At 33.9% G+C, this 23,513-nt stretch overlaps 1 long non-coding RNA gene across 2 annotated transcripts in view; it reads left to right on the forward strand.

The window, feature by feature from the left end:
* The window catches only part of LOC306655139, a 49,974-nt gene that overhangs the window by 20,746 nt on the left and 5,715 nt on the right, over positions 1-23,513 (forward strand). Inside the window, exons 2-3 of one of the 2 annotated variants that reach the window (XR_013762210.1) lie at positions 11,578-11,717; positions 21,722-21,779. This is a non-coding gene — a long non-coding RNA (uncharacterized lncRNA). The remainder of the gene's footprint in view (positions 1-11,577; positions 11,718-21,721; positions 21,780-23,513) is intronic. The other variant, XR_013762211.1, reaches the window with a different exon arrangement.

Here is a 23,513-nt window from a genome sequence, read left to right on the forward strand (position 1 = left end):
TATCACTTACGTATAAAAATGCATTGGATTTATGAGCATTGATCTTGTAACCTGCTACTTTACTGAATTCACTTATGAGCTCTAAGAGTTTTCTGGTGGATTTCCCAATTTCCTCTAAATATATAATCATGTCATCAGCAAACGGATAGTTTGAGTTCCTCTTTTCCTATTCATATCCCTTTAATTTCTTTGGTTTGTCTAATTGCTCTGGCTAGAGTCTCAAGAACAATGTTGAATAGAAGTGGTGAAAGAGGGCATCCCTGCCTTGTTCCAGTTTTTAGGGGGAATGCTTTCATTTTTTCCCCATTTAGAATGATATTGGCCATGGGCTTAGCGTAGATGCCCTTTACAATGTTAAGGAATGATCCCACTACCCCAATTTTTTCTAGTGTTTTGAGCATGAAGGATGCTGTATTTTATCAAATGCTTTTTCTGCATCTATTGAAATAATCATGTGATTCTTAACTTTTAGTCTGTTGATATGGTGAATGACATTTATTGATTTCCGGATGTTGAACCAACCTTGCATCCCTGGGATAAAACCCACTTGATTGTGGTGCACTATCTTTTTAATATATTTTTGAATGCGATTTGCTAAAACTTTGTTGAGAATTTTTGCGTCGATGTTTATTAAGGATATTTGTCTGAAATTTTCTTTCCTCGATGTGTCTCTGTCTGGTTTAGGTATCAGGATGATATTGGCTTCATAGAATGAGTTTGGGAGGGTTCCTTCCTCTTCTATTTTATGGAATATTTTGAGAAGTATTGGAATGAGCTCTTCTTTAAAGGTTTTGTAGAACTCGACTGAGAACCCATCTGGTCCTGGACTTTTCTTTGTTGGTAGGCTTTTGATGACCTCTTCTATTTCATTGCTTGAAATTGATTTATTTAAGTTGTGTATGTCCTCCTGGTTCAGTTTAGGTAATTCATATGTCTCTAGAAACTTGTTGATGTCTTCGAGGTTTTATGTTTTGTTGGAGTATAGATTTTCAAAATAGTTTCTAATTATGTTTTGTATTTCACTCATGTCTGTTGTGATACTACCTTGTTCATTCCGAATTTTAGTAATCTGAGTTTTCTCCCTCTTTCTCTTTGTTAGTGTGGCTAAGGGTTTATCAATTTTGTTTATTTTTTTCAAAGATCCAACTATTTATTTTGTTAATTTTTCCGATTGTTTCTTTTGTTTCAATTTCATTGATTTTGGCTCTGATTTTAACTATTTCCTTTCTTCTACTACTTTTGGTGTTAGTCTGCTCTTCTTTTTCTAGGGCTTTGAGCTGTAATGTTGTTTATTTGTTGATTTCTACTTCTTTTGTTGAATGCACCTCATGAAATAAATCTTCCTCTAAGTACTGCTTTCATAGTGTCCCAGAGATTTTGATATGATGTGTCTTTGTTCTCATTTACTTCTAAGAATTTTTAATTTCCCTCCTGATGTCTTCTGTTATCCATTCATCGTATAATAGTGTATTATTTAATCTCCAACTATTGGAGAAGTTTCTGTTTTTTATTCTGTCATTTATTTCTACTTTCAGTCCATTATGATCTGATAGAGTATAAGGTAGTATCTCTATCTTCTTGTATTTGCTAACAGTAGCTTTGTGGCATAAAACGTGGTCTAATTTAGAGAAGGATCCATGTGCTGCTGAGAAGAAAGTGTATTCGTTCTTTGTTGGATGGTATATTCTATATAAGTCGGTTAAGTCTAAATTGTTGATTGTGTTATTGAGATCTATGGTTTCTTTATTCAATTTTTGTTTGGACGATCTATCCAGTGGTGAGAGAGGTTTGTTAAAATCACCTAGTATTATTGTGTTGTGGTCTATTTGATTTCTGGAATTGACAAGGATTTGTTTGACGTATTTGGATGAGCCAATATTCGGGGCATAGATATTTATGATTGTTATGTCTTGCTGATTTATGCTTCCCTTAAGCAGTATGTAATGTCCTTCTTTATCCCTTCTGACTAGTTTTGGCTTGAAATCCACATTATCTGAAATGAGGATGGATACTCCAGCTTTTTTGCTGTGTCCATGTGCATGGTATATTTTTTCCCATCCTTTCACCTTTAGTCTATGGGTATCTCTTTCTATGAGATGAGTCTCTTGCAGGCAGCATATTGTTGGATTTTTCTTTTTAATCCAATCTGCCAGTCTATGTCTTTTGATTGATGAGTTCAGGCCATTAACATTCAGTGTTATTATTGTGATATGATTTGTATTCCTAGTCATTGGACTCATTTTTGTTTTTTGACATGATTTGGTTTCTCCTTTATTTGGCTATTCCTTTAGGCTAGTTCCTCCTGTTGCTGATTTGCATCGTTGTTTTTCATCTCTTCCTCATGGAATATTTTGCTGAGAATGTTCTGTAATGCCGGCTTTCTTTTTGTAAATTCCTTTAGCTTTTGTTTATCATGGAAGGATCTTATCTCATCGTCAAATCTGAAAGTAAGTTTTGCTGGGTGTAAAATTCTTGGTTGGCATCCATTTTCTTTCAGGGCTTGGTAAATGTTGTTCCAGGCCCTTCTTGCTTTTAGGGTCTGGATTGAAAAATCTTCTGATATCCATATTGGTTTCCCCCTGAATGTAATCTGATTCTTTTCTCTTGCGGCCTTTAAAATTCTGTCTTTATTTTGTATGTTAGGTATTTTCATAATAATGTGCCTTGGTGTAGGTCTGTTGTAATTTTGTATATTCGGAGTCATATAAGCCTCTTCTACTTGGATTTCCATTTCATTCTTCAGATTGGGAAATTTTCTGATATTATTTCATTGAATAGATTGTTCATTCCTTTGGTTTGTTTCTCGAAGCCTTCCTCAATCCCAATAATTCTTAAATTTGGCCTGTTCATGATATCCCATAATTCTTGTAGATTCTGTTCATGATTTCTTACCATCTTTTCTGTTTGGTCAACCTTGTTTTCAAGATTAAATATTTTGTCTTTAATATCTGAGGTTCTGTCATCCAGGTGATCTATCCTATTGGTTATGCTTTCTATGGAGTTTTTAACTTGGTTTATTGTTTCCTTCATTTCAAGGATTTCTGTTTGGTTTTTTTTCAGTATCTCTTACTCTTTATTGAAATGCTCTTTTGCTTCCCATATTTGCTCTTTTAACTGTTGATTGGTGCGATCATTTAATGCCTGCATTTGTTCTTTCATCTCCTCGTTTGCTTCCCTGATTGTTTTAATTATGCACATTCTGAACTCCCTTTTTGACATTTCTTCTGCTGTGCTGTCATTGGGTTTTATTGATATAGTATCTAGGTTTGTTTCGGACATTTTCTTCCCTTGTTTTCTTATATTGGTCAGATGTCAGTGGGACTCTGTGGTATTGTAGATTTCCTCTATTGGCTTATAGTGTTCCTGTAGATTTCCAGTGTATCACCTACCAGCCTTCAGTAGCCTGAAGTCTTGGATTAACTTGATAATGTAGTGCTTCTGAAGAACACTGCCCCTAGCCCGCTACTGGTTCCAGGGAGAGAGACCTGGACAGGTCTCTTGCTGCCCAGCCCTGGTCCCAGAGGCTGCTTGCAGGTCGGAGTTCTCCACTGGCTTGGGGACTTGTAACTGGCTCTGTGTAGACAAGCTCTCACTGGGCGGTCTGCCCCGAGAAGCTAGCCTCTAAGACGCTTCCCGCCGGAGGGGGCTGGTCTGCTTGGGGACGTCCCTGGCTGCCCTGTGCTGGTCTCTGAAGCAACCTGCGGGGTGGGCCTGAGCTGGCCGCACACTGCCTCTGTGCAGAAAGGCTCTCACTGGGGGACCTGCTCCATGAGGCTGGAGAATCTGGCCCTGTGGGAGGAGCCCACCGCCAGAGTGCTCAGAGCTGCCAGGGGGAGACTCTATCTGCCTTGTCCTACTCTAATAAGCCGCCTGATTCTGGGCCTGACGCCCAGCTGAGCTTCACTGGGTGGGGGAGACTCACCCCGTGGTTCTATTTTAGTCCGAGTCTCTCAGTGCCTCCCCTTCTTGATTCCTGGGTTCTGGAGCCACTGGAGATGCAGTCACCCTCTAGTCCACCATCTTGGATCGCCCCGTGGAAAAAGCCTGCAGCTGGAGGGGGCAGGCTGCCTGGAGAGGTCTCTGGCTGCCCAGCCCTGGTCCCAGAAGTTGCTTGCGGGTCGGAGGTCTCCGCTGGCTTGGGGACTTGTGGCTGGCTCTCACTGGGCGGTCTGCCCTGGGAAGCTAGCCTAGAAAGGTGCTTCCCGCCAGAGGGGGCTGGGCTGCTTGGGGAAGTCCCTGGCCCCTGTGCTGGTCTCTGAAGCAACCTCTGCAAAGGATTTTTACGACTGTAAATGTCAAAGAGAAAAAAGTTAAAAAATTCAAGGCATATTCTACTTTGTATTTCATAAAGTACTGTGTATATTTTAAGAACAAATGAAAACCCAATAATAATTCTATGAAAAGTTATAATATAATTAATGATAGCCACTGTTCCCAATTCTAATATATAAATAATTTAATCATCATAAACAATTAGTGAGGAATCATCCTTAGTCCCATGCCACAGAAGAGGAAAGTGTTGTACACAGTAGATCAATGGCTGATTAAGGTCACTGAGACCTCAAGTATAATAGTGGAATCTGAAACAAGGACATCTGGCTTCCAATCCTGCATTTTCTTCCTCACCACTGTTCTGTGTCTGTAAGGTCTACGATGACTAAGACCAGGTTCAAGCTATACAAAACATCTAGTACAGGATTTACTAGAAAAGTGAAGAGTATTGGGCCCTGGATCATGTCTTTTAGCTCTTCCTCCTCCAGCATTTTCAATTCCATGCTCTCACTTGTGATTTATTCTGTCAGTTCTTCTGTCTCTCAATTTTTTCCTTTCCTTTGTGGAACAAGGTACAATCTCAAAACACATATATATAAAGCATAACCTAATTTAGAAATCTAAAGAAACTTTGGATATACAGTTTGGATATATAGGTTCTTTTTTTTTTTTTTTTTTGCTGTTTTTTAAATTTTCAATTTATTTTTTAAATTGACATATAAAATCATAAAAAATGATACATATTTATGGAGTACCATGTGATCTTTTACTACGAGTATACATTGAGCAATATTTAAATCATTGTAAACATCTGTCTCCTCATTCATCATTTCCTTATGATAAAAGTATTCAAAAAGTTTGCTAACTTTTTGACACTTAAAACAATGAGCAAATTTAGTGCTAAAACTTTAAATTGTATGTAATCAATATGAGTAAAATATATTATTCAAATTAAAATATATGGGTCCAATTTTACAAGCTTGAAGGATAAACTTTTGAAATATTGCAAATGGTTCTCCAAAAATTATTTCAATTTACTTTCCCATTAGAGAATTTGGGATTATCATTTTTTCTAATTTGATAATCCATGTACAGTATCCTATTTTTGTTTCAATGAATGTTTATCTGATTACTAATTTTATCAGCTTTATTAAAGTATAACCAAGAAATAAAATGGTATATATTTAAAATGTACAACATGATGATTCACATATTACATAAATTTAATCACCACAGTCATGTCAATTATGTATCCATTACCTGACACATTTGCCATGTTTAAAAATTTTAAGGGTAGGAATATGTAAAATCTATTGTCTTAAGAAGTTTTAATTATATAATACAGTATAAACTATACTCACCATGCTATACATGGATCTCAAGAACTTATTTTTCTTATAAGTGAACATATATATTCTTTTTCCAGTGTCTCTCCATTTGCCCCACACTCCAGCCCCTGCCAGCCACCATTTCACTTTGGGTTTCTATAAATTCAACTTCTTTAGATTCCATATGTGCATGTAGTCATACAGTATTTGCCTTTCTGCTTTTGAATTTGAATTTTTTCACTTACCATAATGTCCTCCAGATTCAGCCATGTTCTCACAAATGACAAGATTTTCTTTTTCATAAAGATTGAATAGGATTCCACTGTGTTAAAAAGCATGTTTTCTTTACCCATTTATCTGATGATTTCTTTGGTTCTTTCCCTGTCTTAGCTATTGCATAATCCTATAATGGCATGGACGAGCACAAAACTCACCATACTGATTATATTTCCAATAGATAAACTTCCAAGAGTTTCTGGGTTTGCTCAGATCTTATGTTGGTTCTATTTTGAGTTTATTGAAAAACTCTCAAACTATTTTCCCTAATGGCTATATCAATTTATTTATCCAACTGTGACCAAGGATTTTGCTTTCTGCAAACCTTTGCTGTCACTTGTTACCTCTTATCCTTTTTAAAATAATAATTCTAACAAAAGTGAGGTGGTATCTCATTGTGATTCTTATTTGCATTTACCTGATGATTGGAAATATTGAACATGTTTTGGATATCTTTTGGCCATTTATATATCTTTGGAAAAGTGTTTTCTTTGGAAAAATATGTATTCAGGTCCTTTGTCCATCTAAATTTACTTGACTTGTATGAATTCCATATGTATTTTATGTATTAGCCCCTAATCAGGTATTGGTTTGCAAATGTTTCTCCAGTTGCATAGTTTATCTTTAATTTATTGATGGTTACCTTTGCTGTACAGAAGCTTTTAGTTTGATAAAATCCCACTTGTTTATTGTAGCTTTTGCTTCCTGTGCTTTGGGTGTGAGTTCCAAGAAGATCATCAATAAGAACAATGTCTAGAGAATTTTCCCCTGTGTTTTCTTCTAGGAATTTTATGGATTCAGGACTTAAATTTAATGTAATCTTTAAGATAGTTCTAGTTAAATTTTTTTTATGTTGCAACTTAAAGGTGCAACTTCATTCATTTGCACGTGAATATTCAGTTTTCCTGACACCATTTATTAAATACACAATTTTTTCTCCATTGAATATTCTTGGAAACTGTGTCAAAGATTAGTTCACCACATATATACATGGACATGCTTATGGGATTTAGATTCTATTCCTTTGGTCTGTGTGTCTGTTAATGTAACAGTATTATCATGTTTGTGTTACTGTATTTTTCTGTTCTATTTGTGATCAGAGTGTATGTTTATAGCTTTGTCTTTCTCAAAACTTGTATGGATATTCTCTGTGATTCTGCATGAATTTTAGCATTATCTTTTACATTTTTACAAAAATGTTATTGAAATGTTAAGGGGTTGTACTAAATCTACAGATAGTTTAGATAGTACACACATTTTAACAGTATCAATTCTTCTAATCTATGAACACAAATTTCTTTTATCTTTATCCATTGCTATCATAAATACTTTATAGTTTGCAGTGTACAAATCTTTCACCTCCATAAATTTATTCCTAAGTATTTTGTTCTCTTGGATGAAATTATAAATGAGATAGCATGCTGTGCAGAAGCTTTTACTTGGATGTAGTCCTACCTGTTTGTTTTTTCTTTTCCAGATAGTCTTTAATGGAATGTAGAAATGAAAATAATTCGTGTGTGTTGATTTTATATCTTGTATATTTACTCAATTCATTGTTATTTTTAACAATATTTTAGGATTTTAAATATATATATTTCATATATAAAAGATTATGTCATAAGATATATGATATATTATAAATATATGACATAATTTAAAAATATAAGATTATGTCATCTCCTAACAGAAAATCGAAATTCTTCCTTTCTAAAATGAATGCCTTATTCTTTTTGTTACCTAATTTCTCTGGCTAGGATTTCCAGAACTGGGTTGATCAGAAGTGGTTAAAGTAGCATTTTTGTCTTGGTCCTGATCTGAGAGGAAAAGCTTCCAACTTTTTACCGTTGAGTTTGATGTTAACTGTGGGTTGTCATTTATGTTCTTTATCATGTTATGGAACAATCATTCTATACCTAATTTGTTGAGAGTTTTTATCATGAAAAGATTTTGAATTTATTCAAATTTTCTCTATATCTTTTGAGATGAAAATATGATTTTTATCTTTCATTCTATTAATGTGATATAATTAAACTTACTGATTTAAATATGTTGAATTATCATCAAATCCCAGGAATAAATTCCATGTGGATATGGTATATGATCATTTTAATATTGTGCTGAATTTTGATAGTATTCCATTAAGGATTTCTGCAATGCTGTTCATCAGAGATATCCTCCTTGATTCTCTTTTCTTATAGTGTTGTTCTCTAGTTTTGGTATGAAGGTAATGCTGGCCTGTTAAAATAACTTGGGAAGAATTCTCACCTCTTCATATTTTTGGAAGAGTTTGAGAAAGATGGGTATTAATTCTTCAAATGAGTGGTAGAATGTTACCATGAAGTCATGTGGACCTGCGCTTTTCTTTATTAGGAGGTGTTGATTATACTGCTTCAATTTCCTTTAATCATTTTTACTTGGTTCACGTTGTCTATTTCTTCATGATTCAGTCTTAGATGTTTCTAGTAATTTATCCATTCCTTCTAGGTTATCTATTTTGTTGGTCTATAAATGTTTATAATAATCTCCTATCATTCTTCAATCATTCTTTTAATATATACATTTAAAAGTTTATTAGTCATTAATCTTTTGGAATGTGTTTATACATCGTATTAGTTCTTTTGTGTTATATTAAAATACCTGAAGCTGTGTACTTTTATAAAGAAAAGAGATTTATTTAGCACATAGTTTTGGAACTTCCAGAGCATAGTGTTGGGGTATTGTCAAGGTTTTCTTGGCTCAAATGGCTATATGCAGACGAGATCGCACAGTGCCTTAGAAAGCCAGAGAGATTAAGGGATAAGCTTGCCGTTTTGTATAATGGCCCACTGTCCTAGAACTAAGTTCCTGCAAGAACTACATTAATCCCTTCCCAAGGTGATCCTCCTTGTGACCTGAATTCATTATTAATCTTTCTTCCAGGTCCTGTCTCCAAGAATCTACCACCTCTCAATATCACCACAGTAGAAACCACATTTTGATCTTCAGTTCTTGGAGGACCCACACCAACTGTATCCAAATTACAGGATGTATGTGTCTGTGTGTCTTATGTATAAATATGTATTTAGTTTCTTCTCTAACTCACTGTTTTCTTAAATTCTCAGAGCATACTGCATGTGAAAACAATTAGTCTTTGTCATTGTAATGGACTTTACTTTTATGAAAAATATTAGTTTTATAGAACACTGGACAACATCATACAGTCTCTTCCATATCAACACTTTACATAGCATGGCACATTTGTTACAATTAATGAATCATTATTGACATGTGTTAAAGCTCACACTTTATTAAGATTTTCTTACATTTTATCTAATGTCCTTTTCCTGCTATAAGATCCTATTGTCTTCAGTTACAACTTCTCCTTAGTTTCCTTTTAGCCTTGAAAGTTTCTCATATTTTCCTTGTTTTTCCTGATTTGGCTGGTTTTGAGAAGTATTGGTCACCCAGTATTTTGGAGAACTATCGGATGTCTTTTTAATGGTTGGTAGGGTTTATGAGTCTTTGGGGAAAAAGACCTCAGAGGTAAAGTACCATTTCTATCACACCATGAAGAGGGTAGGTACCATTGAAATGATTTATCACTGTTCATGTTTTCATGTTGATGTGGATTACCTGGCAAAAGCAGTGATTGTCAGGATTCTTTAAAGCTTCTCCCCCTTCCTCTCTCTTCACTGTTGTACAGCCCCACAAATAAAGAATAGGGAGCTATGTCCTCTCCCCTATGGGTAGCATATCTACCTAAAATTCTTCTATTCTGCGTAGAAGACTTGATTCATCTCTCCTATTTTTGAACTCACTTCCCTCTATTATTATGAGCACATTGTTAGTTACTTAATACTTTGGGTTTTATTCCAGTATTATTTTGTTTATTGCTCAAATAGTTTAAGCTTTGGCTATTAGGAGCTCTTTTGGTAGATTCTTTTAACATACCTTTAAAGCAGACCAGAGACCCCCCACTAGAAGACCCTTACCATAATTAAGCAGAAACCCCCACTATATAACGTGCAAATTCCTCTTCTTGTCAGAAAGATTTATAACAGAATATCAGCAAAAATTTCTACAAAAACCCAATGTAGGATAGGACTTCCTATTTCTTGTGAAGACTAAGTTACTCTGTCTCACGAAAACTAAGTTTGGCAGCAGGCTTGATAATGTCACTTCTGCTTTGGTTTTTGTTTAATGCATTTGACTAATCTTAGAAAATGGGACCAAAAGCACTTTCTGTGAACTCAAGGAAAAAAAAAAAAACTTTAATGTAGACTCCTACAAAAATGTAAACTTCCAGGCACCCCTCCACCCAATGGTTTGGGTATAAAGTTTCAAGAATTTCCAGACTCAAGGTACAGAGCATTTTAGGCAATAGCCCTTCTGGACTCTGCAGCCAATGAACCTACTTCCTCAAAATTCCACTGGGTCCAGCCTTTTCTGTTCTATATCATGTTCATCAGTCAAGTTTTTTTCCCTTGTGTTTTTTGAGAGCGCCCTTACTTTGCAAGGATGTATTGATATCCATAAATATTTCTATATGTAACCATCTGTATCTATATTAAGCTAAACATGAATTCATACTGATATCCCCAACTCTAATTAACATTAAGATTCAATTTTTGTGCTGCAATTTTCTATGTATTGAGTAATGTGCCATGCCATGCATGTATCATTGAAGTGTCATACAGGAGAGTTTTTAACTAACTTAAAATTTTCCTTTTTTTTTAACTTGTTTTTGTGTTTTGTTTTCATTTTACTTATTTGCTCCATTTCAGGCCCCTTGCAACCAGTAATTTGTTGAATGTTTCTATAGTTTTGCTTTTATGAGAATGTTTCATAATTGGAATCATATAGTACGTAGCCTTTTCAGACTGCTTCTTTCATATAACCATGTGTTTTAAGATTTATAAATGTCTTATTGTGGCTTAATAATATTTACTTTTATATTTGAGTAATATTTCACTGTATTAATGCACCACAGTATGTTTATATGCTCACTTATTGAAGAACATCTTGTTTACTTCCAAGTTATTTTGAATAAAGCTGTTATAAACACTTGTGTTCAGGTTTTGGTGTGGACATAAGGTTTCAGTTCATTTGGGGTAAATACCTAGGAGCTGTATTGCTATTTTGTATTTTAATACTGTGTTTAGCTTTGTTAGAAACTGCCAAACTTTCTTCCAAAGTTGGTATAGAATTTTGCATTTCCATTAACAATGAACAAGAATTCATATGTGTCTGTGTTCTAGCCAGCACTTTAGAACTAATTCTTTGGATTTTAGCCATTCTAATAGGTGTAAATAGAAACCTCATTGTTATGTTAACTTCTAATTCCTTATGGAAAAAAAGTACTCAGCACATTTTCATAGGCTCATTTTTCATTTGTTTACTTTCTTTGGTGGGGTATCTGTTCCAGAACATTTTCTGCATTTTAAATTGAGTTGGTTCCTTATTCTTGAGTTTTAAGTGACTTTTTTGTTACTTATAAATGCAACTCCTTTACATGTGTGTGTGTTTGCAAATGTTTTCTCTTAGTCTATGACTCCTTTTTTCATTGTCTTTACAGTACTTCATTCTCTTTGCAAACAGAAGTTTTTACTTTAAAGTAATATAACTTTAATCCTTTTTTCTCTCATGGATTCCATTTTTGTTGTACTTAACAAATCATCACCAACCCCAAGGTCACCTAGATTTTTCTCCTCTTGTCTTACAGGGCTTTCATAGTTTTGATACCAGTGTTGAAGAATCAGGTTCACATCCTGTGTCCCGGTGTTGAAGATTGAACACCCAAGAAATCCCAGGCATGAGGAGAAAGTTTTATTTAAAGGATAGAACAAAGAGAGAGAGGTCCAGGTTGGTTACTTTGTTCTCATGTCCTGCCCCTTTTGTAGATACTGCTTGTTCTTTGTTCTCATGTCTCCTCCTCCTCTCATCCTGCCTTGTGACTGTAAAGGTGGAGTGATCCCAGAATGGGAACCAAGCTGCCCAGGGTTACAGGCTGGAAGGCAGTCAGGAGGGGCTACTCATTAACAGGTCCTTGCAGGGAGGAACAATCCCCTGGAGGCAGGTAACCTTGGCAACAGGTTGGAGGAGAGGAAGTACTCTGGAGTTTTTAGCATTTTCTTTCCTCTTAAATCAGCCCTCATCTTCCTGACCCAAACATTCCTTACCTACACTGACTGTCCTTTTGCACTCCCACCTCAGTTTTCTAATTTATACTTATGTCTATGATCCATTTTCATTTGAATGTGTTTTTTGAGACAGATATGAGTTTTTCTTTCTTCCTTCCTTCCTTGTTTTCTCTCACTCTTCCTGTTTTTTTTTTTTTTTTTTTTTTTTTTTTTTTTTTTTTGGATGTCTGATTGGTCCAAAACCATCAGTGGAAAAATTATTTTGCTATTTTATTTCTTTTACCACCTTGATAAATATCAGTTGATTGTAACTGTGTAGGTCAACTTCTGGGATCTCTGTCCTGTTTCACTGATCTGTGTGTCCTTGTCTGACCAATAATACAATATCTAGTTAGTTGGAACTCCATAGTAAGTAATGAAGTTGAATGTTATGAGTCCTCTAATTTTCTTCCTTTACTACAATATTGTGTTAACATATATATTTACATATAAGTTTAAGAATTGATTTGCCAATATCTATAAAATAGGTGGAATTTTTAAAATAGTTTGGAGTTTTATTGAATCTATAGAACAATTTTGAGGGAACTTTCCTTTTGACAGTGATTCTTCTTCCAATGCATGAATATAATACTGAATATAAGAATAATGCCATCTGCTATCTCTTTGGTTCATGAAATAATGTCTTGATGATCACTTATATTACAGCATATCCTTTTATAATTTTATTTTGGCTTTGTGAATATTAGAATCCATGAAGAATTTGTTTGGTATATAATGCAGGAATAGACTTTTTTGTTTTTCTTCATTCGCTGTTCTATACATTCTTATATTTCTGGCACTGATTTTTACATAAGAAATTTGTGTTTCCATTTTTAACATTGTCCTAGTTTTAAATTGTTTTAGTAGTTTGGGTTTTGTTATACATCTTGATGTTTAACCAGACTGATACTACAAAATTACTAACTTAAATTTTTTTTTTTATTTTCTTATTTTTGGTACTGGGTATTGAACTCAGGGGCACTCAATCACTTAGCCACATCCCCAGCCCTACTTTGTATTTTATTTAGAGATAGGGTCTCAATGAGTTGCTTAGTGCCTCACCATTGCTGAGGCTGGCTTTGAACTCATGATCCTCCTGTCTTAGCCTCCCAAGCCACTGGGATTGCAGGTGTCTGCCACTGCATCTGGCTCAAAGTTACCTTTTTATATCCAAAACACTGTTAGCTAATTTTATGAAATCTATTAAAATGTTAAAATGTGTAAGTGTTTCCTTTAATGAGGGTGGGAAAAATACTGTCCCATTCTCAAGAACCCATACCCCACTCTCCCCATCCTAATTTTTCATTTATTTTTTTAATTAAAAATCATAAATTTACATAGGGCAATGTTGCTTGATTCATTCTGTTATTTTTTTCCCTTTCCCCCACCCCTCCCACCCCTCTTTTCCCTCTATACAGTCTTTATTTCCTCCATTCTTACCACCCTCCTTATCCCTAACCCTAAACTTAACCCTAACCCTAACACTAACCCCTCCTACCCCCCATTATATGTCCTCATCCGCTTATCAGCGAGATCATTCGTCCTTTAGTTTTTAGAGATTGGCTTATCTCACTTAGCATGATATTCTCCAATTTCATCCATTTGCCTGCAAATGCTATAATTTTATCATTCTTCATGGCGGAGTAATATTCCATTGTATATATATGTCACAGTTTCTTTATCCATTCATCAACTGAAGGGCATCTAGGTTGGTTCCACAATCTGGCTATTGTGAATTGAGCAGCTATGAACATTGATGTGGCTGTATCTTTGTAGTATGCTGATTTTAAGTCGTTTGGGTATAGGCCAAGGAGTGGGATAGCTGGGTCAAATGGTGGTTCCATTCCAAGCTTTCTGAGAAATCTCCATACTGCTTTCCAGAGTGGCTGCACTAATTTGCAACCCCACCAGCAATGTATGAGTGTACCTTTTTCCCCACATCCTTGCCAACACCTATTGTTGCTTGTGTTCTTGATAATCGCCATTCTAATTGGGGTGAGATGAAATCTTAGGGTAGTTTTGATTTGCATTTCTCTTATTACTAAAGATGGTGAACATTTTTTCATATATCTGTTGATTGCTTGGGCATCTTCTTCTGTGAAGTGTCTGTTCATTTCCTTAGCCCATTTGTTGATTGGATTATTTGTATTCTTGGTGTAGAGTTTTTTGAGTTCTTTATAGATTCTGGAAATTAGCGCTCTATCTGAAGTATGAGTGGCAAAGATATTCTCCCACTCTGTAGGCTCTCTTTTCACATTACTGATAGTTTCCTTTGCTGAGAGAAAGCTTTTTAGTTTGAATCTATCCCAGTGATTGATTCTAGCTTTTATTTCTTGTGCTATGGGAGTCCTGTTAAGGAAGTCTGATCCTAAGCCAACAAGTTGAAGGTATGGACCTACTTTTTCTTCTATAAGATGCAGGGTCTCTGGTCTGATTCTGAGGTCCTTGATCCATTTTGAGTTGAGTTTTGTTCAGGGTGAGAGATAGGGGTTTAGTTTCATTCTGTTGCATATGGTTTTCCAGTTTTCCCAGTACCATTTGTTGAAGAGGCTATCTTTTCTCCATTGCGTATTTTTGGAACCTTTGTCTACTATGAGAAAATTGTATATATCTGGGTTTGTGTCCATGTCCTAAATTCTGTACCATTGATCTACCTGTCTATTTTGGTACCAATACCATGCCGTTTTTGTTACTATTGCTTTGTAGTAGAGTTGAAGATCTGGTATTGCGATACCCCCTGCTTCGAATCCGAGAGTATTTTCTGGGAGAGAATGATGGAAGGAAACTGATCAGAATGTTATGAATTAGTAACAATATATTCTGATTGTACTCTTACAAATTAGAGCTTTGAAGTTTTGAGTGATATGTACAGAAAGACCATATTCAAGTACTTTTTGGGAATTGTAATTTTTAAGAAATCTGTGGACTCAGAAAACTAAGCCCATAGAAGCATTCATAGATCAAAGTGGCATCAGGTGAGCATCAGGTAGAAAAATGGAACTAGACTGGCAGTTATTCTTACAAATCAATCTTTAAACCAAAAGTCTAAAGAGTCTTGATAGTAGTGCTAAAACTATCTAAAAAGTGAAAGACCATACATGTAAACAAAAACACAAAAACAACTATACATTGCTGTCAAAAACAGATTAAGATAGTGAATATTCTAGGGTTTCAAAAAATGAAATAAATCAATGCTTATATGAAACAGAATCAGAAGTTCTAAGGAATAACAATGTGGAGGAGAACAAAACAAAACCAACAGAGTGATATGAAAAGGGAGATGGAAAGGAATTATCCTGAAGGATTGTAACATGATCAAAAGTCTTTAGTAAAATTTAAATTTACATTGAAGGTATTATACATTAAAACTGATAAAACTTAACATAATCAGTAGCATGAAGACCAAATTAGAAATACTCTACCAGAAAACAGAATAAAATTACATAGTTATAGATATAACGGCTTGTTGCACTGAGTTGCAACACAGGAGGCAGGCCTAATGTGTTGTGCTTCTACAGCACAGACACCGACAATGTGATGGGAAAAGGACTCAGTCTTGGTACGGAGATCTGAGAAGAGCTTTATTCAGGAGGGACAGAGCACTTGTCACAGAGAAAGCTGCTTCTGTCTTTATTTCCTATAACACTTTCTTTTATATGCTTGCAATTAAGTGAACCATACATCTTAAAGGTTAAGCCTTGCGTATGCAGTTATTAGCCTATTTGGCAGACTATAGGTTGGTTACAGGAAGAAAAAACCACTGTTACACAGATGGCAGAAGAACCGTTTTCACAGACTACAGAACTGTTTTGCAGACCGAAGAACATCCTGTTCACAGAACACAGGAGAGGAAGATGGGGCCCTGCTCCCCAAGGATCCTGTTCGGCACATGCGATGTAAGCCTCCTTTCAGGGAACAGGGCCCACAGCTGAATATTTTTGTGAGTATAGAATATCTATATTAACCATAGGACTTAAAATTAGCATGCTACAGTGATGCAGCCACATCAATGTTTATAGCAGCTCAATTCACAATAGCTAAACTATGGAACCAACCGAGGTGTCCTTCAGCAGATGAATGGATAAAGAAAAATGGGATATATATATATACACAGTGGAATATACTCAGCCTTAAAGAAGAATGAAATGATGGCATTTGCCTGTAAATGAATGGAGCTGGAGAATATCATGCTAAGTGAAAAAAGCCAATCCTAAAGAACCAAAGGCCAAATGTTTTCTCTGATATGTGGATACTAATTCACAAAAGGGGTGGGGATAGGGAAGCATAGCGATATTTTGGATTTGACAGAGGGTAGTGAAAGGAGGGGAGGGGATATGGTGGTAGGAATGATAATAGAATGAACCTGACATTATGACCTATGTGCAGATATGATTACCTGACCAATGTAATTCTACATCATACAGTAGAATGTAAAGTTATACTCCATTTATGTATAATGTGTCAAAATACATTCTACTGTATGTATAACTAACAAAAATATTAGAACAAATTAAAAATATTAAAAATATAAATAAATAAATAAAAAGAAAGACATGCAGAAACATATCCATTACTTTTCATCACTATATATTTCACTATGTATTCATGAGTTTATTTTGTTCTCTCCAGTATACCAAGGATTGCAAAAAATGAGAGTAAACATTGTCCGTACAGACTTTCTGCAGTGACAGAAATATTCTAAAATTTGTCTTATCAAAATGCCATCTACATAACAAGTGGTATGGATCACTTAAAATATGCTACATATTATACACATTTTATATATAATATACAAATGAGGACCTAAGTTTTTATTTTTCTATAACCTTAACTAATTTAAATTTAAATAGCCCCACATGGCTAGAGGCTATATATTGGACAGGGAAGAAGAGAAAATTAATTAGGGGTGTTGTAATCTCATTGATTATTTTATTTTTGAAATGTCACCTATATAGACTATATTTAATCACCTACCTCCACCAGTTCTCTTATTTTGGGAGTGTGTTTTACATATGTCAATCTCACAGTACTGATGTGCTCAACCAAGTAAATTTTTACTTATGTCAGTACCCATATAACCACAACCCAGATCAAAATTTCCATCATTCAGAATATTTCCTTATGCCGTTTTCTTGTCAATCTCCTTTGAAGGATAAGCTATGTTCTGACATCTATTATAATTTGACTTGTTTTGAAGTAATAGAAAATAATGTTTTTCATTTTTTGTACCTAACTTCACTTTCTCAGTGTGATTGAGATGCACACATTCCATGTGCATTAGTGTTATTTTCCATTGTTTTGTAGTGTTCCATTTAGGAACATTATTCAGGGTTTTTGTTTGTTTGATTGCTTGTTTGTTTTCCCACTGTTGTAACAGAGACATTAGATATGTTTCCAATATTTATCTTTTATAAATAAAAATTCTTTGAACATTCATCTGCATTTTTTATTATTATATCTTTTTATACATAATTTAGTTTTCTGAAGTGTTTATACAATGTACATCCCTACTGGCAATGTGGGAGAGAGCACATTTAAGGTATTGATTAATTAATCAAAGAACAATTAAATATGTTGACCAACATAATACAACTAATGAATGGCAGAACTGGGATTTAAATGAAGAAATGTAGACTCAGAAATTGTCTTTTGAACCACCAATTTTACCCACAGACATCTAAGCAAATAAGCAAAATGTTGCTAACCTGACACAGAATGAAACAGAAAACTTGAGTTAACCTAATAAAAATAAATTACAAAAAAATAATCTTTCTTTAAGAAATAAAATTTTAGAGATTTTTCTTTGGTAATTCTACAATAATTAAAGAAAGAGATATTTCAAATTTTGAGAAAGTATTTTCCAGAAAATTGGAGAGAAAGAACACTATTTACTTCATATTATTAGCCTACTATCATTTTGATACAAAAATCCAAAAGGATTTTTTTGAAAAGAATACAGACCAAGCAAACTCAAAATAAGAGAGAAAAATACTCATGAAAATATTGGAAATTGTAACCCTGAATACATAAACATCATACTGCATGACCACATTTTTTCTATATCAGAAATTCAAGATTCTTCAAATAGTAGACAAACATTCAAGTAATTCACTATACTAATGATGTAAAATCAAATACTCATTTATAATCATAACTATAGAGATAGCAAAGGCATTATACATAAACTAAAATCAATGCATAATTTAAAAAAAGATTTATCAAGCTAGCAAATAGAATATAGTTTAATTACTTGATAACTATTACAGAAAACCTATAGGGAGCTTCACATTTAATTATTAAAGGTTGACATCATTTCCGCCGAAGTCAAGAATAAAGTAAGAATATTGTCTATTATAAATTCCATTTATATTACTCAAGCTTCTGGCCAGAGCAGTGAGACAAGAAAAAGAAGAAAATTAAAATTACTGTAACTGAATAGCACTATTTTTAAATGATTAGTACAACCTAAAAAGTACTAAGGATAAAATTAGAATTAATCAGATTAACAGGATTACTGAAAACAAAAAATACATATATGTGCATATGCATATATATTTACAAAGTAAATGTTATTCCTGTCTACTAGACATGAACAAAAAATCAAGTTACAATTTATTGTAGCATCACAATATGATTTACTTGTGAACAGTTCTTTTGATTAATATGCAAAATATTAGTTGGGAAAATTACATAAATTCCACATCAATAGTAGCCAAGAAATTCTAAAAGAATAACAAGAAGTGTGTATGTATCAGAACATATAGAGAAAATTAAACTGGTTAATAGAATGTAATCTTTGAGGTAGAATTTTTTTAATTTAAAAGTTGTAAAAAGTTAATGTGTTAATGCTCTGGAGTAGACGAAGCAACAGAACCAAAGCAATGGAGAAAGATGTGCAGACATATATGGATGCACAACATGCTCCATAAACATGTAATTTTAGATTATTAAGGAAAGAACTGACATGGCAACAAATGGTGCTGATAATTTAATTATTGTCTATAGGTCTTCCATGTGATTCTTCATGACTTTTGAGTAGAGGCACTAACTTTCTTTGCTTTACACTCTTTTTAATTTGTAGCAAACAGACATGAAGATAGAGATGTCTCTGCTCCACCCTTTACCCCCAACAACAGGCCAGTTATCTACTGCGCCCTATATTGTATTACTAATAATGTCTTCTGTGACAAAATTCAAGCATACTTGCAACCCAGTATTAAAAAAATTGGGTTCTGTAAACTCAGGATCCATCTACTGTAATGCATATCACTGTCATCTGACTTTCCCAAGTACCACTGTGGGAAAAGAGACTCAGGGAACTTGTAGAAGTGCTAATTATCTGGCTCTTCTATTCCTGTGATTAATAGACTGTCTTTCGTCTATTCTATAGAAGTCTAGTGTACTTTGCCAGTAGCCACATAATTATGGGGTGCTAACATGTCAGGTTACAAGTAAGATAAAATCTCAGATCATTCACAATTCTTTTCACTGACCTTGTATATGGACAAAGAACTAAAAATATGAGAAAAAAAAACAAATAAGTGGCTAGCAAAAAAGTCAAGATGGTTTTATCTCTGGGAGGATAAAAGTGAGAAGAAGTTGATGAGAGACATGTATTCAGTGGAGTTCCTGAGATGTTTACCACATTCTACTTCCTTGTCAAGCTGATAAAATTTAAAGAAATGTTCAATTTATAATTTTTGTTTAAACCAGGCATGTGTGTTTTGTGCACTTTACTATCATTCCCATAATAAAAATTATTAAAAGAATAGATCAAATACTCACTGTGGGTAATTTACATTTAAGCATATTGATCCAGCATATAGTAAGTGCTCAATAAATTTTAAATAGAAAGTCATATAGACGTTTTCACATGGAATTATATACAATATAAAGCAATAACCCTAAAAGAGATTAAAACCCAATGTTAATAATCTTTATTTCTGAATAGGGTAAGAACACTTATTTCTTTTACCTTTCACTTCTACAGGTAATTCTGTAATTTTTCTATGTCTAGCGTATATTATCAGTGGAATGGGAAAGTTTTATTAAGTTGAGAAAGTAAACAAAATATAAAGAATACATTGAAATTTCTCTATCCCATACACTAATAAACTTTAGAGACCACTCATACAAATCAGCTGATAATATGGAATTGGCAATTTATAGATAAAGATTCAAGGAAGTACACCCAAGTCTTCACTTCAGAAGCATAAAACAGGATTCAAGAAATAACAAGAGAGAATTCAGTGCAGAAACCTGAATCATAAACTAACCCCTCAGAAAGACTAGATTAGATGGAAGATTTTACCAGGGATCCTAATTAAAGCAAAATATATGCATGACATGGAAAGCTCAAAATAGTCTAAAATACTATTTCTCTTACATGGGTAAGAATCACGATGAAATAACAAAATAATAATAGTTTTAATACACAGAAAACTACCAATAGGTAACACTTATTTGAGAGTTTATTTTGTGAGAAACACTGTGCCAAAAATTCACATGCATCATCTCAGTTAATTCTCAGCACAACTCAGTGAAAGAGCAATCCTTAGCACCATTTTTCAAATATGGAACAACAGAAATTAGAGGGTTTTAATTAGAGGTCACACAGCTAATTTGTGAGGAATAATGACAACTGTTCAGGTTATCTGAATAAATTTATCCAAATATGAAATGATAAATGAAGATGACCAGAAATACTGACATATGTGTATGTATGTATAAATTATTTTTAGTGCAAAATATCCACAGTCTATGAAATTAAACTTCTCTGCCTTTCCATTCTCAACCTCTGGAGCATGAATTTTTACTTTTTCTTTTGTTCATTAGTTTAGGAAGAAAGAATAAAGATTGTCTCCTTAGGAAACATTGCATGAAATATATCAGTAATATTTCCAAAATTTAACCTCCGATGTATTATGCCTTCCAAAATCAGATTGACGCAGTATAGAATCCTGTTTCTGCCTCAGAATCCCAGGTCAGGTCATAGAGTCCCAGGGAGATTCCACTTTTCCTCTCTCAAATTTGCAAGGTCCTTACAAATATTAAAATGGCTTATTTAAATGAAAAAATATCTTGTCCCTGAGCCATCTTTCATCTTTCTTGTTTTGTTACTACCATGTAATTGTAGTGGCATTTATGGTGTGCGTTTGCAGTGTGTGCTCCTGTATTTTGTTTCTGATAGTGTAAAGTACTACCAGGAGGAGTGGTGGTCATGGGCAAATGCACTGATGTGTAAAGTCTTATTTTAGATTGACTCTAAGTAATTTGGGGGAAACTTTGTTTTTACAACTGATGTGATTCAGACCCTTAATTTGCTTTTTAAATTCAAGCAGAACAAAATTTAAAATCCAATGGTGATTAGTATTTTATATTAATTGCTAGTGTTCTTAACATAATCTCAATGACTCAAAAATTAAGTAGTGATTTTACAACACTGTTTTTAGTTGTATTTCAGAAACCTTAAACATGCTCAGTTATGTTTACTAAAAAACAGCTTAATAACTGCTGCTTGAAGCCATAGAATACAGTAATCCTTATCATGATTTATTGCACTGGGTACACCATAGGAGATAGTCTTTTAAATGTTGATGTGAAACATAAAATATTGATAAAAAAGTGACTAAATAACATAAATTTAAACAGGCATGCATGATGTTTTGAGTATTTTTCTTTCACTAGGAGCCAAGGACTGGGTAAAAAAAATGGAGATAATGTTCATTATAAGACCTCTTGGAATGTAAGTATTACTGACTTTGTTCATGCAACGTCACTCAAGTAGTGAACAGAAAACACAGCCCTTGGCTGTATTTTACTTCTCTGAATATTTAAAACACCTGATGTAGTTGGGATTAAGAATCATGTGGGATAAATAGGAGAGACTGAACAACGAGAAGTGAGACAACAGAGATTATAGTGGAATAAGGCAAAAATCAGGAAAGAAAGAAGTCTATCTCCCAGAGGTCTGAACATTCTTGATAGACTGAAAGTGCTTTGACTTATACAATTAGAAAATTGATTACAAGTGTGATAATCAATATGTAGTTTATAGGAAATGATGAAGTAACAGAAACTACCATGTACTGGTTTATTCCCAGGAGCAGTTTTATAATAACAGGTTCTCCATTCAGGGCTTCATTTTATAGTATATAGTAAGTGAGGGGATGTAATACATAAGAGAAATGTCTATAATTAATGGGCAGGGGGACTAACCAAGTTGTCATTACTTCAGAAACATTTATCTTGCCCACAGTTAGAAAGTTATGTACAAACCAAAAACAAGCAGCACATCATTATATTAATATTGCTGCCTATAAGATCTGTGAAGAGTCTGACATTCTGCCTCACTTGGCAGCATACACGGTATATTTTCATGAATGCTAGGAGAAAACATGATGTCTGTGGTTTAGAGATAAAAGAAAGTTTAGTACTCATAGCATTAGTAGCAGCCAGAATACTGATGTTTTCTTGTCCCTATTCTCAAAGCCACAATTCTCAGATTAAAAGGAAGAGGGCTAGATTATATTTGCACAGTGTGTTTACATTACAGCTGAAGAATCCCAAACTAAGAACACAAGCTTTACTATGGGCTTCCAGCAAACCTGATAAAACTTTATAAGGATTGTAATAGGATATATTATCATTATTTTATGAATTTCAAATAAATCTGCCCTTTTCTCAGGAGGGAGATACTAGTATTATAACTCCCAAGACTTTCGCTCTAAAAATACAAGATAGTTTGGAAGAAAAATTTCGATGCTTCTGCTTGTATAATACATAGACATATGAGAAGTCTTTGGAGAATTGTCTTGAAGGCACTAACATTTCACTACATGACAATGTTGATAATAAATATTTTTTTCCATTAACTGATTTTTATCCTCAGGACAACTATGTGAAGTGGGAACTCTAATGCTAATTTTAGTGAAGATAAAAATGCTCAGAAAGAATAAATAATTATCAATTAGTATGTGGCAATCTGGCTATAAAGACCTACTCTTAATCCTTTTATTATCTTGCATTGAAATAGTGTTGGAAAAAGCTTTGAATAAATTCATTCTCAAAATTATATACATATATATTTGTAGTTTTATATATATAAATGTACATATATATATATATATATATATATAGTGAGAGAGAGACAGAGAGAGAGAGGAAGATTTGCTTACATCATGCAAGAGTCATTTCTTTTTTGGGTAACAGTTGTGCAACAAGAAAGAAAAAATATCATGTGTGTCACACATGTTAGCCAATTATAAAATGGAATATTGGAAATAATGTGAAAATAATGAGCATTTGGAGTAACAAATAAAAAAGGGAGAAATTTCAGTGAGAAAAGAATAGCAAGGGAGAAGAAAAAAACAGATGGAGAACAAATACGTTCTCTTTGCCAATTCCCACTAAGAAAACTATAGGAGTTATTAATGGAAATACACAGTAATTTGCCAGTATATTTTTTGTAATTTGGTCT

Source organism: Sciurus vulgaris, assembly GCF_902686455.1.
Source record: "Sciurus vulgaris genome assembly, chromosome: 1".
Lineage (NCBI taxonomy): Eukaryota > Metazoa > Chordata > Mammalia > Rodentia > Sciuridae > Sciurus > Sciurus vulgaris.